Raw genomic sequence first — 17,723 nt, forward strand, 5'->3', positions numbered from 1 at the left:
TGGTATAGATTCAAAAGTACGAACTGAAGGACAGTTCTGAGCCGATCCGTGTTAGCTTGTTCCTACGTTTTGCCAACCTTATTTACCCTAGAAGCCAATTTTCATGTAACCAATGCGAATTACTGAAGAGCTCTAACGTTCTCTCTTTTCCATGCACCCACAATACACACTTACAACCAACATGCCCAAAATATGCTTGCTTCATGACACCTTTTTTTCCAAACAGTGACCTGTTTACTTTAACCTCTTTAGGATGAAGGCCATCTGTGAAAATCTCTTACTCATGTAGTGGCTTTTGTGATCTAATTGTAACTTTTACAATCATGCTGTTAATACAACAATGGGCAAACATATAATTACAAAGCTTTGACACAGGATTAAGTACTTCAATTTTAAGTCACGCAACCAGTACTATTACGAAAAGGACTTTCTATACTCTCTGTAATATCGTTATCTTTGTTAGCAATAATGGTTTTTGTGTGTTTCCTGTATTGTTTTCATCCATTATGTGAATATATTGGTCCTGTTGAAATTGCGAATGAAGTCAATGCAATGTATGAAACTTTGATAATAATAATAATAATAAATATTTATTGCTTCCTGCATTCCTAGAGATGTAGATGAGCGGAAAGTCGACGGAAATGCTGTGACCACTGATAAGGGACACGCAGCGCTCAGCAACTAAGCGGTGGTTAATGAAAACTCGCAAGGAATCAAGGAGCGACACAGTCGTAAGTACCAAAAATGTTTACAAAATTCTGGACAACTTTGTCAATATATACGATACTACTTATTTCCTAAGCTCAGGCCTAACATGACGGTTTCATAAATGAGGTTAAGTCCGTATTTCACAAAATGTCCACTAGGATGACTAACAGTAGCACGGATTACGCCATGTAGCCACCATTCGAATAGATCTGTGGCCAGTGTCGCAACGATTATCTACCACAAACCCTTCTTAGCTCTGGCAAACGAGACAAAATACTGATATCTCCTCTGGTATGCAGGGAAAAAGGTGTTAAAAATGGCTCAGCAGTAGGGAATTGAATATTCCATGACCGAACCAGGTGCCTTATTCCACAGACTACTCTGCGCAGAGAAATGAACATCGTTATCAGATTGAAATTTCACTCAGCGATATGATTTGCAGTGTTTTAAAACTTCCTGGCAGATTAAAACTGCGTGTCAGACCTGGATCCAAACCCGGTACCTTGCCTCCCCCGGTCCTGCACCCAGTTTTAATCTGCCAGGAAATTTCAAAACAGCGTACACTCCACTGAAAAGTGAAAATTCATTCTTGAAACATTCTCCAAGGCTGTGGGTGGGTCATGTCTCCACAATATTTCTCTATTCGGGAACGATATTCGTGCAAGCTATGCAGGAGCACTTCTGTGACTTTTGGACGGTAGGAGAGCTGTGCTGGCGGAAATGAAGCTTTTGGGCGGGTCGCAAGTCGTGCCAGGGTAGTCGGGAGAGCATCTGCCTGCGTAAGGCAAAGGCCCGGGTTCGTGTCCCTCTCCGGCGTACCGTTTTTCTCTTCACCCTTTGACGACAGTTTTAAAGAAAAAATGCATAGCAGTCAGTAGATGCCCGTTTTTTCAGAATTAACACAAGATTGAAACACGTGACTGCAACGCATGAGAAATAAGTCTCACTTATCACTTGATGATGATGATGGCGATGGCGATAATTCCCTGAAATGCTGTATGATTAATAAATCAAGCAGCAACACTGTTTATCTACTGTGTCTTTTCCTGAGTATATCGTGATGTTTAAATATGGCATTAGATCGATAGTTTGCACTTACAGGCGTGCCTTCTTTAATGGGAGCTCCACCTATTTAGGGACCCGGCCATGGAAAAGCATCAGAGCTTGGAACTTTCGACCCTGGTGGGAAAGCGGAAATTTGAACGATCCGTCGCGTGTAACAACATGTAAGACATTCCGGTTCGTGACATAACAGAAAGTGGAATCACCATTGTAAATGCACTGTTTTAATTTCAGCACTTTTTTCCTATATGTTTACGAGAAATGTAATGGTATCTGTTATATAGTTGGATTATTTCCTGCCGCCGCTTTGACCGAGCGGTTCTAGGCGCTTCAGTCCGGAACCGCGTGCTGCTCCGATCTCAGGTTCGAATCCTGCCTCGGGCATGGATGTGTGTGATGTCCTTAGGTTAGTTAGGTTTAGGTAGTTCTAAGTCTAGGGGACTGATGACCTCAGATGTTAAGTCCCATAGTGCTTAGAGCCGTTTGAACCATTTTTTGATTATTTCCTTCTTTCCATGCTTCGTACTGCTACATTTCTTGTTGGTTTTTGCAACAAAATGTCAAAAACTATATTTAGTAGTAACTTGACGGAACCAATATCATACGCGTTATGCGTTAAAGCGTATTGAGGATTAAAAGTGATATACAGTTTGCTTTACTACGAATTACATTAAAATTTATTTTGGAGTTAGAATGGTGGCTATTTCATCCATGCGATTACTTTGCTCGAAGCGGAGTAACAGGTAAGAACAAAGAGGTGATACATCTGTAACGATGAAAATTACAATAGTGCCTCCTTATCTTGCATCCGAGATGTTATGAGCAGGCTCTGAAGTTTTACGGCGCTGGCGGGTGAAGCATGTATAGGTATTTGTAGTGGTGGGCTACTGTTTACACGCTATGTTACACACTCTCAGCGTATAAGCGTCTACCAAGATACTAAAAACGTCGCACATTTCGCTACACACAAGTGAGGCTTCCACTCGTCAGGGGTGTTTAAAAGTATAATCGACTGAGGTAGAGAACTGAACGAATGTCTTAAACTGCAAACGCCCACGAATTGTGGAAGAAGTGGCTGTTTGTGGAGTGCTCGTAAGAGCTCTTAGAAAACTGACTTGTGCAAGCTCACGTTAAATGGCTTCTAGCAGGGGTGTTAGGAGTGGAAAGGATGTAACAACCACTTTAATATCGACACAGCGCGAGGAAGAAACGCCAGCTGGCATTCATCTCGTAGCCAGAAATAGTGTTGCGGAAGTGCGCGAACTCGTAGCTGCAGAAGGCGCTCATTACGGGGGCGTTTTAATTACACACGCACAAACGCGCGCGCACACGCGCTCACGCACACATCGCCTCGCATTCTCTCGTCTACATTACCGCACTCATCTTTCCCTTCTGCCTGCTTCCTCTTCTTCCGCCGTGTTGCCAGCAAGCTTAACACATAATTTCTCCGCATTCTCCATGTTTAATATCCTTTCGATAGGAAGCACCTTTCCCGTTTTTGTTTGTTTAAGAATTTGGATACAATGTAGGCCTTTGCCAAACTCGCATTCGAAGTTTGCTAAAGATACTACCTCGACAAGAAGAAAAGGAGGCCGGCCGAAGTGGCCGTGCGGTTAAAGGCGCTGCAGCCTGGAACCGCAAGACCGCTACGGTTGCAGGTTCGAATCCTGCCTCGGGCATGGATGCTTGTGATGTCCTTAGGTTAGTTAGGTTTAACTAGTTCTAAGTTCTAGGGGACTAATGACCTCAGCAGTTGAGTCCCATAGTGCTCAGAGCCATTTGAACCATTTTTTGAAGAAAAGGAGACTTCTCGTACTGTTAAGGAGCTAGTTGGCGTGGCGTATTTGTGCGCTCTGTTCGTCCCTGTCCTTTGGCATGTTACACCAAAAATGAACAGCTCAGTGGTATTGGTGCAGCGACTTACACCAGATGCCTTTTTACTTCCCATTGGAAAATGTGTACGGTGAGTGGCAACGAAACTAGTCGGAATGATACGGCAGATTTGTTCAAATGGTTCAAATGGCTCTGAGCACTATGGGACTTAACTGCTGTGGTCATCAGTCCCCTAGAACATAGAACTACTTAAACCTAACTAACCTAAGGACATCACACACATCCATGCCCGAGGCAGGATTCGAACCTGCGACCGCAGCGGTCGTGCGGTTCCAGACTGTAGCGCCTTTAACCGCTCGGCCACTCCGGCCGGCGGCAGATTTGTGCACCAGTTTTCTTAGCGCTGGTGGCTTTAAAATCTAGGCAAATCTCCCACAACACTAAAAACTTTTACATGTCATTTTCCGAGAGGTTACTCAGAATCACCGCCAATTTTGCCGATCCGTCAGAGGGTGAGAACACAGCTGTAGAAAACGGCGCATCCGCTGCCACTGAGCAGATCGATTTTGCAGTAAACAGTGGAAGCGGAAGCAGACAGTTCCATGTCTAAATTCAGTCGCAATATAACACTTCACGACACAAAGTGGTTAGCACACTGGCCTCGTATTCGGGAAGACGACGGTTCGAACCCGCGCCCGGCCATCCGGATTTAGGTTTTCTGTGATGTCCCAAAATCACTCCAGGCAAATGGCGGGGTGGTTCCTTCGCAAGGGCACGGCAGATTTCATTCCCCATCTTTGACACATTCCGGGCTTGTACTTTGCCGCTAATGACCTCGATGTCGACTGGACGTCAAAATCAATGTTCATTCCTTTTTTTTTTTTTTTACGACGAATAGCTCATTAGGACTGCGAAAAGACTCCATCTATTGCGACTAGGAAGTAAATATCAGTAATTTCAGTGATGCATTACTTTTTTGACTTTCTATACTTTTTGCTTCATCAGAATATCAATGTATACTGACCCCGATCGGTTCTCAAAATATCACCATCTTTTTCGAATATAAAGCAAGCTATCGATTATGAATTCGGGCGAGACACAAACTGAACCGTTTAGATTAAGATAATGTATTATAGACGTAGTAGGATATGTGACTGTGTATTTATATTGAACCGTTTGCACAAGATTACGAGCAGCAGTCGAATTTACGTACCTCTTCTCAGATACGGGTCGCAAATGCTAGTCTTCGTCCTTGGTTTGTGTAGTAGCAGATAGCGGGAAAAGAGACGGCAGGGTCGGACAAGTGAATAAACGCTTTATGGGCTTTCAGACCAAAATTACAAAGTATTTCCAAGATGATACGAGAGAAACCACATGTGACCGTAAGGACGAACTGACGTAAATTTGAAAGAAGGGAGAAGTACACGCAACAGTCGGGAAGAAAAGAAAACTAGCTGACTAAGACAATGGGTAAAATATCAGCTGAGGCTTCTGGGTTCGATCCTCGATTCTTCCCTGAGAATCTGCTATATGCTATGTGCATGTGAAGAAAAAGATCCAGTTTGCTCCAAATAGGGCCACGATCGGTGCAGTGGTGTCTTATCAGGGCGGTGCGCAGTTCACATCCGACCAGTAATTCTGTTTTCTTTTCTACTGTTTCCCTTAATCGTTCTAGTGAATGCTAGACTGGCTCCTGCAGGGGCGATTTCCTTTCTAGTCTTTGTCAAACTGAAGCACTCGCCCGCCTATAATGACGTGACGTTAAACTGTAAGCTCTTTCCTTCATGCCTCATAAAGTGCTATAAGCAACCTTCCGGCGGATGAGTGGCTCGCTTTACGAGGTATTGTAACGTTACCGTTAGTGCTCCAGCGACGACATCTTCTTCGCTTATCTTAGCTCATTGCCGGGTACTCGCTGGAGCGAAGATGTTCTATGTTACCGGAGCATTCTTTGTTCTAGCAGTTACGTCATCGGAAACTCGGCGTATTACTAAACGACTTCGTGCTTTTATTAGTGCACGTTTCTTGGCCACGTATTCTAAAATACGACCACCATAGCAGTAAATCACCAAGCCCTTTACGGTACTTCCTGCCAACATCATCTTCTCTCTTAGTTTACGTCTATCCTGAGTATGCGACCATTTCGAACACCAATCACTAGAACAGCCATGGAGCTATAGCTCGGACACGCCAAAGAATTAAAAAATCATCACATCCGATCAGCGTTGTTTTGCCATCTGTAAAGATCTACTTTATCGATTTTATTTCTTAGAGACCACAAATTGTCTTGCTTGACTGAAGTCACTCAACTATACGCTATTATCAGCCGCTAAGTTCCAGTGCGCTGTTTGGTAGTGTGACTTTGTGTTACACCCAAGCATAGACATTAGTTAGTTTTCACGGTTGCCTATGGAACAGCCGGCCGGGGTGGCCAAGCGGTTCTAGGCGCTACAGCGCGGAACCGCGCGACAGCTACGGTCGCAGGTTCGAATCCTGCCTCGGGCATGGATGTGTGTAATTTTCTTAGGTTAGTTAGGTTTAATTAGTTCTGAGTTCTATGGGACTGATGACCTTAGACTTTAAGTCCCATAGTGCTCAGAGCCATTTGAACCATTTTGAACCTGTGAAACATAATGAAAAACTGAGGTGGACTAGGTCATACTTTACTCGCCGGGGCCATCTTTACTATTCCTTAACTGTGACAACGGCTTGTGTGTTGTAGCGGTGTGATTATGGACGATTATGACGCTCTATACTGATACATATTGTGCACCTCTCGAACAGCATCATCAGAAGCCACCTCTGTGGTCTGGTACTTACAGACGAAAAGCTCTCCTGTTCTAATTCTGGTGGTTTTTCTGTGGTTACAAATGACGACGTCTTATACGAGTGGAATAAGAGAGGAGTTTATGGAATACTGTTGTAAAAAGAAGAGTTCAGATTATTGATCATCTGTTAAGACTGAGCGGCTCGTGTAAAACAGTAATATAGGGGCACGCAAAGCAAAAAAAATAAAGAAGTGGGCCACGACACAAGCACATAGATCCAATTATAAAAAGGTGTCAGCTGTAATCCCTGTAAACAGATGAAGAACAAGACAAAAGGACGTGAATGCTGTAGCTCTGTTACGAGCTAGTCCTCGGACTGGGTGAGCACTAACCGTTGAGCCAGGGGGGGAGGGGGGGGGGGGAGGGGGGGGGAGGGGGGGGGGGAGAGATCTGAGAGGCAGACTCGTGAGGCGAATGAGCAGCGGTTTGACAAAATAAGTTGGCCAACTGAGCTGCATTCCACCTAAGTGTAGTTGCATCAAAAGACGTGAGGTCCACGCAACAGTACTTATTACTGGACTGGTGATCCCTATTCTACAACCGAATCACAGACAACACCGTCTCGCGCCTTCACTGCACGAGTACCTGTGGAGAACTTTGTGGTTTCACCTAGGTACAGGTGCTCTCTGGCTATCAGTAGCTGTACGCCACAAGTTTTCTTCCTTCTTGCTGATCAGATAGGGTCTAGCTGTGATGAAAGTACAAAGTTTCTTCCACCAATAGTATTCAAACCACGTACCTCCGGTTCCAACGGCCCCACATTATCTTGTGCTAGCAACCTCTGATCTTACGCTCGGTGTGTTGAAACGAAAGTTGGCCAATGGTAATAGGACGGTTTTCCATTTACACTGTCTCAAGAACGATTTTAAATCTTTTGAATAGTATTAGGAAAGGGCGGGAATCAAACCCCAGTCCAATCATACGGGTGCGATTACATTTACAACCTAAAGGAAACTTGCCTCCATTCCACGAAATATCTTACCCTTTGCGGACATTTTTTAAAGATAACATGAAAAATCGCTCTCTGGCAACTGATCGAAAAACCCAAAGAGTAAGAGAAACTGATGTGAATCCGTTGATTCTGATACAACTGAGCGAAATGTACCTCTATGAAAACTGTCACTGACCTGATGTTCGCTTGTATCGAATACAAGAATACTGCATCCACGCCCAGAAAGGTTTATAGACTAACGAGCCTGATTTCAATGGAAGGAAGCTAGATATCTTCTGGAGAAAACCGAGAGTGTTTAAGGATCGCTTACCAAATTGCAAAAAACCAGTAATTCCACCTTCTATATTGTGGTGCTGAAGCTTTACTGGACGAGCAGCGAAAATGTAATAAGCGATTAACTTTCTTCCTTTCTTTATCTTGCGTGGGTGTCAGCGAGAAAGTGTTTCGAGAAGGTTTGAAAGTACGTGTAAAGAAGTCGCGAAGTGTTCTCATTCTCAAATACTGGACGAAAATATTCTGGATGATTTGCGCGCTTTGAGTTACGCTGCCTTAAAATGTAGGCTGTACACAGTCTATAAATTTGACACTTCATTCATTGTGATAAACCTTTAACGAAAGATTAGGTCTCTTAATGGGAAGATTATGGCAGCATTGTACATTTTAATTAGATCATTAATTATATGAAGTACTGAAAAATGTTTGCCCCTGGAAGCAGTTGGACAAGCAACCTGCGACTGGAATTGCGTGATAACTTTAGCCGACGTAAATTGGAAACTGGCAGAAGAACGGGTGGAAGGGAAACCTGAACCATCTCGTCTGCTCCATTTTCTTCAGCCTTGCTACCTGCTTCAAAAAGTTTTAGGATTGCTTTTATATTTATGTTAGTTTTCACCTTGTAGCATTATCGGGGACAGCTCCGACGTCTTGCCAACCTTCTGACAGGTCACTACTCTTCCAGCTGAAAATGAGAACATACTCGGAAATATCAACCACGCATTGCTGCTGACCGTTGTGTGTCACTCGGGCCATTTCGATCGCGAATTGCCATTTCAACGCGAACGTCTTCGTACGGGGAACATCGATGTGGTAAACTGCAAGACCTGACGGTCGCAGGTTCGAATCCTGCCTCGGGCATGGATGTGTGTGATATCCTTAGGTTAGTTAGGTTTAAGTAGTTCTAAGTTCTAGGGGACTGATGACTTCAGATGTTAAGTCCCATAGTGCTCCGAGCCATTTGAACCATTTTTGCAAGACCTTAGTTGCCTTAATTACAAGTTAATATAAAGAGGTGTATCACGTAATACAAACTAAGCATGAAGTACGAATATAGCTCGTGTCTGTGGGCGATTCTAATACGTTCTGTACTATTAGAAGCGAAACGTGTCCGTGGACCCAACACGCAATGCATAATGTGAACGAGGGACAACATCCGTCTAGACAATTGAGGAAAGCCATTTAAAAACCAGTTAAGGGTGTAAACTAGCGCGAACCTGTCAGACCGTGACAATGTAGAAACGAGCATCTAACCTAACCCAAGACGAGCGTCTACACTTTCCAAATTCTGTATGTTCATCCAGCGTTATGGAGAAGCAAGGTGGCGTCCCCAGTTTTGTGGTAGAAATATAGATGGCAGTGCGGACAGGATGTTGAGACACAGAAGATACAGCTCGGTGATCCAGTGGTTAAATACAAATGTCTGTGGTTCTATTAGCAGCCAGTCTTAACACTTTTATGTCAGTTATCGCTTCCATTCACCTCAGGCAACATTTTTAATGTGTGAAATGCCGAAGTGCACTGTGGTTCGAAGGCAACGTTAAATTTTACGTTTCCCTGTAAGTAGTTGGGTCAGTCTGTTCATAGGCCAGAAGGCGGCAAGGAAGTAATGAATAAATACACCATCGACTGTGAAAATACCAATTTATTACAGTGTCCATTGTTACAAGAAGAACATTAATGTTAAATGAAAGGGTAAGACGTGTGAGGGACCAAGAAGTAACTTCAGCATTTATCTGTGTGCAAAAAGCTTTCATTCTGATGCCAGCACACATCAACTGGGGGTGAAGCGTAGAGTTCGTCGACAACGGATTTGTCAGAGATCAGATCGGGCAATCATACTGGAGATCGTCAGTCATCCCGACATTCCCCTTACGCAAATGAGGGAAGTCAGAAAATGTAGATCAAGCTGGTTGTAAGCCGATTCAAATCCTGCTGCGAGTACGATGGTTCACACTACGATGATACATCTTCGGTTATCCTTGCGTAATATTTCGTTGACAGTTTTGTGGAATCTGAGCAGTGATTTGTGCATACTACACGTAACAGTATATTGTGGTGTGTACAAAACAGGAGGTTTTGGCGTTTTGTATCTCAGAACAAACCTGAAGTGTGCCGAACATGACGGTGTAGAACAAGTTGAAATAACACTTAGACGAGAAAGTCATGTCTGACACATGGGAACATAAAGCTGTGTAGGGAACCGAGGCTCAAACCCGGGACTCCTACCTTCCGACAGCAGGACCTTACCAGTTGTGTGTCCGATCACTCCTCACGAATAGACTCAGCGTTTCAGCTTGTCGCTAGTACCTCGGCAAACGGGCTTCGAACCCAAGCCCTTCACATAGTCTTGGCTTGCTCATCGGAACCTGAATGTCATTACGCAGGAATATCGTGTCATCTCAACTTTTCTGGTATCACGCGACGATTTCTGTACCCGCTGTTATTGCTACAGACGACGCGTCACCTCGCTAACAAATTTTGACCGTGACTTTCTTACCTCACGACACTAAGAGCTAGTCCTAAGAAGCGTGTCGTTTTCGTTGCACGGACACACACACACACACACACACACACACACACACACACGCACTAACATAAACACGCGAGCGCACACGCACACACACCGTGGCAGTCGTTTCCTCGGAACCCAGAAATACGCCTTTAGCTGTTTGGAAGGTGGCCTGTGTTGTGACTGTGGAATGAAAGACAGTTGCGCAGTGCACGCTATTTCGGTAACGAGAAACTCCACTGTTTTACTCGCCTGCGCCTGAGTACTTGGCAGCTGTCTGCGGCTAGGTTGAACAATCTAAACAGAGAGTTACTTCCTACTAGCGAAACAATGAGCGCTTGCAAGATGACACACTGTTTCCACTGTGGCGGACTTTCGTTTACTTAACACAGCGTATTGGAAGTCCTGACTTTCGTGAGAAGAACGGTAGAGAAGAAGAAATGTTAGAAACTAGAAATTAAGAACGAGGAAAGATAATTCGTTGTATGTTCGTAGTCCTGAACCCTTACAAAGATATACTACCGAACTAGAAGTGCTCGAGAAACATGTCATGAAGAGACACGCATCTCGCAAATAAGTATTCCAGTTGCGAGAGCAGACGTTCCACACGAAGCAAGAAGGAAATTTTCGCGATACGCAAACGTCTCATATCTTGCATACATCACAAGGACAATGTATGAGAACCGGGAGCTTATAAATAGACGCACAGTTAACCGCGCAAAGGGAGTAAGTTTGCCGGAATTCTGGAAAGAGGACGGAAAGCTCCGTGGGTATCCAGAGAGAGGAGCAGGTAAATGGTACATATGGGACTTGTAATACGTGTGTATACGTTTATTAGATTTTATTTTGGAGTTCATAGGTTGCAACATTAAACATAGCTGTGTGCAGCAACCATGAAAATATTTTTTATAGTAAAGACAGCCCACTGCCAGCATTGCAACCAGCGGGCAGTCCTTACTACAAGCAAACTCAGTTGCTTGTCGTATACTGTACCTTATTTACAGTGCATTTCCAAGTTATATCTCGCTTTATCTACAGTTATCGAAATGAAATGAACCTGCAAGTACATATTATTGCTGTACCGTAGTGACCTTTGAGTATAAGGGGCGATCAAAACGTTCCCGTCGGAAGATCACACGAACCCCTTGCCTACATGTCGGTGCTTGTAGACCCACCGCTGCTTACTCGCTCCAGCAACGCCCTCAAACGGAAACTTTTTGATCACCCCTTACAGTAAATGTAAGAATCTCGTCCACCTATTTTTATATTTGCTAGATTAGATAACGATGTGGTACAGCAACAAGATATACTTGTGAGAGTGTTTCGATAACTCTGCCTGAACATGCAGCCGTGTAAGACTTGGAAATCGACTGCAAATAAAAGAAGCAACAAGCACAACTGGATGGCAAATGAGTAGGAAAATAGGCAGGGTGCTCTAAAAGAACATAATTTGCAAACGTCTCCATTATCCAACGTCACGGAAGCAACACGAGGTGCATTACGGTAATTGCAACGCTCGAAGATGTCAACGTCCGCCTCGTACGAGTGCGAAGACGTACCATTCACGGAGAGAAATGAATGCTGCGTGCTGGAATGGCGCAGGATACACAGCTACGACCACCGGCGCCGTATCGGAAGAAATATCGAGCGGTCGCGCGGGGGAGAAGGAGGAGGAGGAGGGGTAATAAGATTTTGCAGCGCCTTTATTGCAGCCGTTTTTGAGTATTGGGCCTCCGCACCGTCATTCGGCCGACTGACGGGAAGACGGCGGAAGCGAGGGCGAGCTGGGCTGCCTTTTGTAGGCGCAGAAGCGGCAGGCGACCTCTCTCCTCTTCTCTTCCTCTCCCTCTTTTATTTTATTTTAGCCCTTCCTCCTCCGCCTCTCTTCTTCTTTCTGTTTTTGCGCACGAAGAGCAGAGGCGGCGCAGCGAGCTCTCCCGCTCCGGAGATGTTTGTAATAACGCGGTGGTGGCAGCGGATGGAGAGGGGGGAGGGGGGCGAGCGGAGGGGGCTGCGGCTCGGGGGTGGGGTGAGTTTTATTATCGACGCGTGCAGTGTACAAGGCAAAGAAGGCGTGTCTCGGTCTCCAGTCTTGAGATGTTTTTCTCGCCTGCGGGGGAGGGGCGAGGCGGGGAGGCGGTGCGCGCGCGGAGGGGAGTGCGGCAACATGGCTGTCTTCTTACATTAGCGGGCGCGCATGCTCCGCCGGACCCCGCCGTCGCCGCCGCCGCCGCTGGGGTAAGAAACGTAACGACCGAGGAAAGGAAACCGCGCGAAAGACGGAGGGGAACGCGCTGGCGGGGAGCGGCGAGGGAGGGGGGGTGGAGGGGAGGCGGCGGGCGAGGGACGCAGCCAATGCGCGGCCGCGGCGGCGGTGGCGCCCAAGAACACGCAAGTCCGCACTCCTCACAACACGCCAGGACGTCACACGGCGGAGGTGTCCGCTATGCTCGCTCACTTTCCCCTTCGATGACCCGATTCCTTACCGGACATACGCGAAAGCAAGTACACCGGCACTGGCCAACTCGTCGCTTTACGAGTAATGACTTCGGTTGGGGAGCTACATCGTTGTCACGACATTCTCGAATAGAACTCTTTCAGTTTTTATTTCCCTAAAACTAAATGCGAAAAAGTCCTAAGTAATTTCAGCACTCCATCAGAAATTAAATAGTTAAGACGTTTATTTCCGCTAACTACACTCCTGGAAATGGAAAAAAGAACACATTGACACCGGTGTGTCAGACCCACCATACTTGCTCCGGACACTGCGAGAGGGCTGTACAAGCAATGATCACACGCACGGCACAGCGGACACACCAGGAACCGCGGTGTTGGCCGTCGAATGGCGCTAGCTGCGCAGCATTTGTGCACCGCCGCCGTCAGTGTCAGCCAGTTTGCCGTGGCATACGGAGCTCCATCGCAGTCTTTAACACTGGTAGCATGCTGCGACAGCGTGGACGTGAACCGTATGTGCAGTTGACGGACTTTGAGCGAGGGCGTATAGTGGGCTTGCGGGAGGCCGGGTGGACGTACCGCCGAATTGCTCAACACGTGGGGCGTGAGGTCTCCACAGTACATCGATGTTGTCGCCAGTGGTCGGCGGAAGGTGCACGTGCCCGTCGACCTGGGACCGGACCGCAGCGACGCACGGATGCACGCCAAGACCGTAGGATCCTACGCAGTGCCGTAGGGGACCGCACCGCCACTTCCCAGCAAATTAGGGACACTGTTGCTTCTGGGGTATCGGCGAGGACCATTCGCAACCGTCTCCATGAAGCTGGGCTACGGTCCCGCACACCGTTAGGCCGTCTTCCGCTCACGCCCCAACATCGTGCAGCCCGCCTCCAGTGGTGTCGCGACAGGCGTGAATGGAGGGACGAATGGAGACGTGTCGTCTTCAGCGATGAGAGTCGCTTATGCCTTGGTGCCAATGATGGTCGTATGCGTGTTTGGCGCCGTGCAGGTGAGCGCCACAATCAGGACTGCATACGACCGAGGCACACAGGGCCAACACCCGGCATCATGGTGTGGGGAGCGATCTCCTACACTGGCCGTACACCACTGGTGATCGTCGAGGGGACACTGAATAGTGCACGGTACATCCAAACCGTCATCGAACCCATCGTTCTACCATTCCTAGACCGGCAAGGGAACTTGCTGTTCTAACAGGACAATGCACGTCCGCATGTATCCCGTGCCACCCAACGTGCTCTAGAAGGTGTAAGTCAACTACCCTGGCCAGCAAGATCTCCCGATCTGTCCCCCATTGAGCATGTTTGGGACTGGATGAAGCGTCGTCTCACGCGGTCTGCACGTCCAGCACGAACGCTGGTCCAACTGAGGCGCCAGGTGGAAATGGCATGGCAAGCCGTTCCACAGGACTACATCCAGCATTTCTACGATCGTCTCCATGGGAGAATAGCAGCCTGCATTGCTGCGAAAGGTGGATGTACACTGTACTAGTGCCGACATTGTGCATGCTCTGTTGCCTGTGTCTATGTGCCTGTGGTTCTGTCAGTGTGATCATGTGATGTATCTGACCCCAGGAATGTGTCAATAAAGTTTCCCCTTCCTGGGACAATGAATTCACGGTGTTCTTATTTCAATTTCCAGGAGTGTATTTTCTCCTATTCTACACCTATGTCCTTACTCAGCTAACGGCAGCCGGCCGGTGGGGCCGAGCGGTTCTACGCGCTTCAGTCCGGAACCGCGCTGCTGCTACGGTCGCAGGTTCGAATCCTGCCTCAGGCATGGATGTGTGTGATGTCCTTAGGTTAGTTAGGTTTAAGTAGTTCTAAGTTCTAGGCGACTGATGACCACAGCAGTTAAGTCCCATAGTGCTCAGAGCCATTTGAACCATTTTTTGTTAAGTCCCATAGTTCTCAGAGCCATTTGAACCAGCTAACGTCAAATTACTCGGAAAATCTGTCCACTGGAATGGAAGAGAGGGGTAACAACAGAAGTAAAACAAGGGTAATGCAACGGAGACGAAGTAAATCAGGCGACGCTGAGGGAATTAAAGTAGGAACTGATACACTAAACAGTGTAGATGCTATTTGAGTAGCAAAATAAGTGGCGGTGGATGAAGTTTAAAGAATATGAAATGCTGGTTGGCAACAACAAGAAAAGCATTTCTGAAAAAGAGAAATTTGCTAACATCAAATAGTCCATAAACGTAAATGTTTGGAAGTCTTTTCTGAAATATTGGTCTGGAGCGTCTTCTTATACGGAAGTGTAGCCTGTACGATAAACAGTTCAGACAAGGAGAGAATGTAAACTTTTGTGTTAGCAGAAGAGCCAACACAGTGTTACGAGTGGAGGCCGAAGTGCACGCGTTTTAGCTCACGCAGGCTAGCGTGGGGAGGGAAGAACTATACCGACGTGAGGTCTGGAACATGACAAGGAATTAGAATTCAGAAAGCGGACGTAATTAGTTTGATACTTAACTTTAATCCATTAATGATGAACGTCGTTCTTGACGGTACATGATTCACAATATTATCTGTTTAGAATACATTCATAGTAACTGAATATGGCGCCTTGCTAGGTCGTAGCAAATGACGTTGCTGAAGGCTATGCTAAACTGTCGTCTCTGAAAATGAGAGCGTATGTAGTCAGTGAACCATCGCTAGCAAAGTCGGCTGTCCAACTGGGGCGAGTGCTAGGGAGTCTCTCTAGACTAGACCTGCCGCGTGGTGGCGCTCGGTCTGCAATCACTGATAGTGGCGACACGCGGGTCCGACGTATACTAACGGACCGCGGCGATTTGAAGGCTACCACCTAGCAAGTGTGGTGTCTGGCGGTGACACCATATAAACCTTTAAAAGTGGTGCTACAGAAGGATGCTGAAGAGTGGACGGACAGGTCGGATTACTAATTAGGATATATGAAACAAATCGGTGGAACGAAATTTACAGCACAACTCGACTTAAAGAAGGGATCGTTTGATTGGACATGTCATGAAGCATCGAGAAATTATCAATCATGTCATTAATCATATGCATGATTTGGCAATCATACGAGGGCAGTTCAATAAGTAATGCAACACATTTTTTTTCTCGGCCAATTTTGGTTGAAAAAACCGGAAATTTCTTGTGGAATATTTTCAAACATTCCCGCTTCGTCTCGTATAGTTTCATTGACTTCCGACAAGTGGCAGCGCTGTACGGAGCTGTTAAAATGGCGTCTGTAACGGATGTGCGTTGCAAACAACGGGCAGTGATCAAGTTTCTTTTGGCGGAAAACCAGGGCATCTCAGATATTCATAGGCGCTTGCAGAATGTCTACGGTGATCTGGCAGTGGACAAAAGCACGGTGAGACGTTGGGCAAATCGTGTGTCATCATCGCCGCAAGGTCAAGCAAGACTGTCTGATCTCCCGCGTGCGGGCCGGCCGTGCACAGCTGTGACTCCTGCAATGGCGGAGCGTGCGAACACACTCGTTCGAGATGATCGACGGATCACCATCAAACAACTCAGTGCTCAACTTGACATCTCTGTTGGTAGTGCTGTCACAATTGTTCACCAGTTGGGATATTCAAAGGTTTGTTCCCGCTGGGTCCCTCGTTGTCTAACCGAACACCATGAAGAGCAAAGGAGAACCATCTGTGCGGAATTGCTTGCTCGTCATGTGGCTGAGGGTGACAATTTCTTGTCAAAGATTGTTACAGGCGATGAAACATGGGTTCATCACTTCGAACCTGAAACAAAACGGCAATCAATGGAGCGGCGCCACACCCACTCCCCTACGAAGAAAAAGTTTAAAGCCATACCCTCAGCCGGTAAAGTCATGGTTACAGTCTTCTGGGACGCTGAAGGGGTTATACTGTTCGATGTCCTTCCCCATGGTCAAACGATCAACTCTGAAGTGTATTGTGCTACTCTTCAGAAATTGAAGAAACGACTTCAGCGTGTTCGTAGGCACAAAAATCTGAACGAACTTCTCCTTCTTCATGACAACGCAAGACCTCACCCAAGTCTTCGCACCCGAGAGGAGCTCACAAAACTTCAGTGGACTGTTCTTCCTCATGCACCCTACAGCCCCGATCTCGCACCGTCGGATTTCCATATGTTTGGCCCAATGAAGGACGCAATCTGTGGGAGGCACTACGCGGATGATGAAGTTATTGATGCAGTACGACGTTGGCTCCGACATCGACCAGTGGAATGGTACCGTGCAGGCATACAGGCCCTCATTTCAAGGTGGCGTAAGGCCGTAGCATTGAATGGAGATTACGTTGAAAAATAGTGTTGTGTAGCTAAAAGATTGGGGAATAACCTGGTGTATTTCAATGCTGAATAAAACAACCCCTGCTTCAGAAAAAAAATGTGTTGCATTACTTATTGAACTGCCCTCGTATATGCTCCCCCGTGTTGCCACCCAGCCCAGTTGCGGTGCAGTGTCGACGCCTGCTGCTGCCTCAGTAACTCCGGCGTGCGGCTCACGGTTCACGTAATCACGGTGTCGTGCGAATGGCAGGCCTCGGAGGTGGACGGTGCAGCCCGTAGATCTGGCGAGACTGACCAGGACAGAGCCTGCGAAATGTCAGGGCACAGGGGTAGCTCTCAGCAGCCTGCACGGTGTGGGGATGGACCACCGCGTAGCCCCCGTACCGAGGAAGGGTGGGGACGTCGATGACTGCCTACAGGTACCAGCGTTTAGCGCGCCTTCAGAATACTGCGATACGCGTATAATGCGTCAAACACCGTCAGTTCGGCTCAGCAAGCCGTGGGAAGAAGTCTTCGTGTCCTACAGCTACAGAGTCTGATAGACTAGACAGGTAGCAGGCTCGGAGGCGGAAGTCATCTTGTCGACGGTAGCAGCACATCAAACTCCGCCTCGTAGCTGGTGTACTGCAACGTAATGATTTAACAGAAAGGCTCGGATGCTTGAGTGTTTGTTACTGCTTTTTCGGCCTCACCAGCCATCTTTAACATTCTCTATTTCGCAAGAATAGCTTTCACGGATTCAGCTTGTTGCTTTCCCGCCACATCAGCAGGCCGATAGGTGTTTTTGTGAAACGTTTAGTCTCTGTTACCAAATCCAGCTGAGCTGT

The 17,723-nt window shown here is 46.9% G+C and overlaps 1 long non-coding RNA gene across 1 annotated transcript in view; it reads left to right on the plus strand.

Annotated features, from left to right (window-relative positions):
* Positions 1 to 615: 615 nt before the first annotated feature.
* LOC124556556 overlaps positions 616 to 17,723 on the plus strand; it is a 91,320-nt gene continuing 74,212 nt past the window's right edge. Inside the window, exon 1 of the long non-coding RNA XR_006968619.1 lies at positions 616 to 731. This is a non-coding gene — a long non-coding RNA (uncharacterized LOC124556556). The remainder of the gene's footprint in view (positions 732 to 17,723) is intronic.

The sequence above is a fragment of the Schistocerca americana genome, chromosome X, assembly GCF_021461395.2.
Source record: "Schistocerca americana isolate TAMUIC-IGC-003095 chromosome X, iqSchAmer2.1, whole genome shotgun sequence".
Taxonomy (NCBI): Eukaryota; Metazoa; Arthropoda; class Insecta; order Orthoptera; family Acrididae; genus Schistocerca; species Schistocerca americana.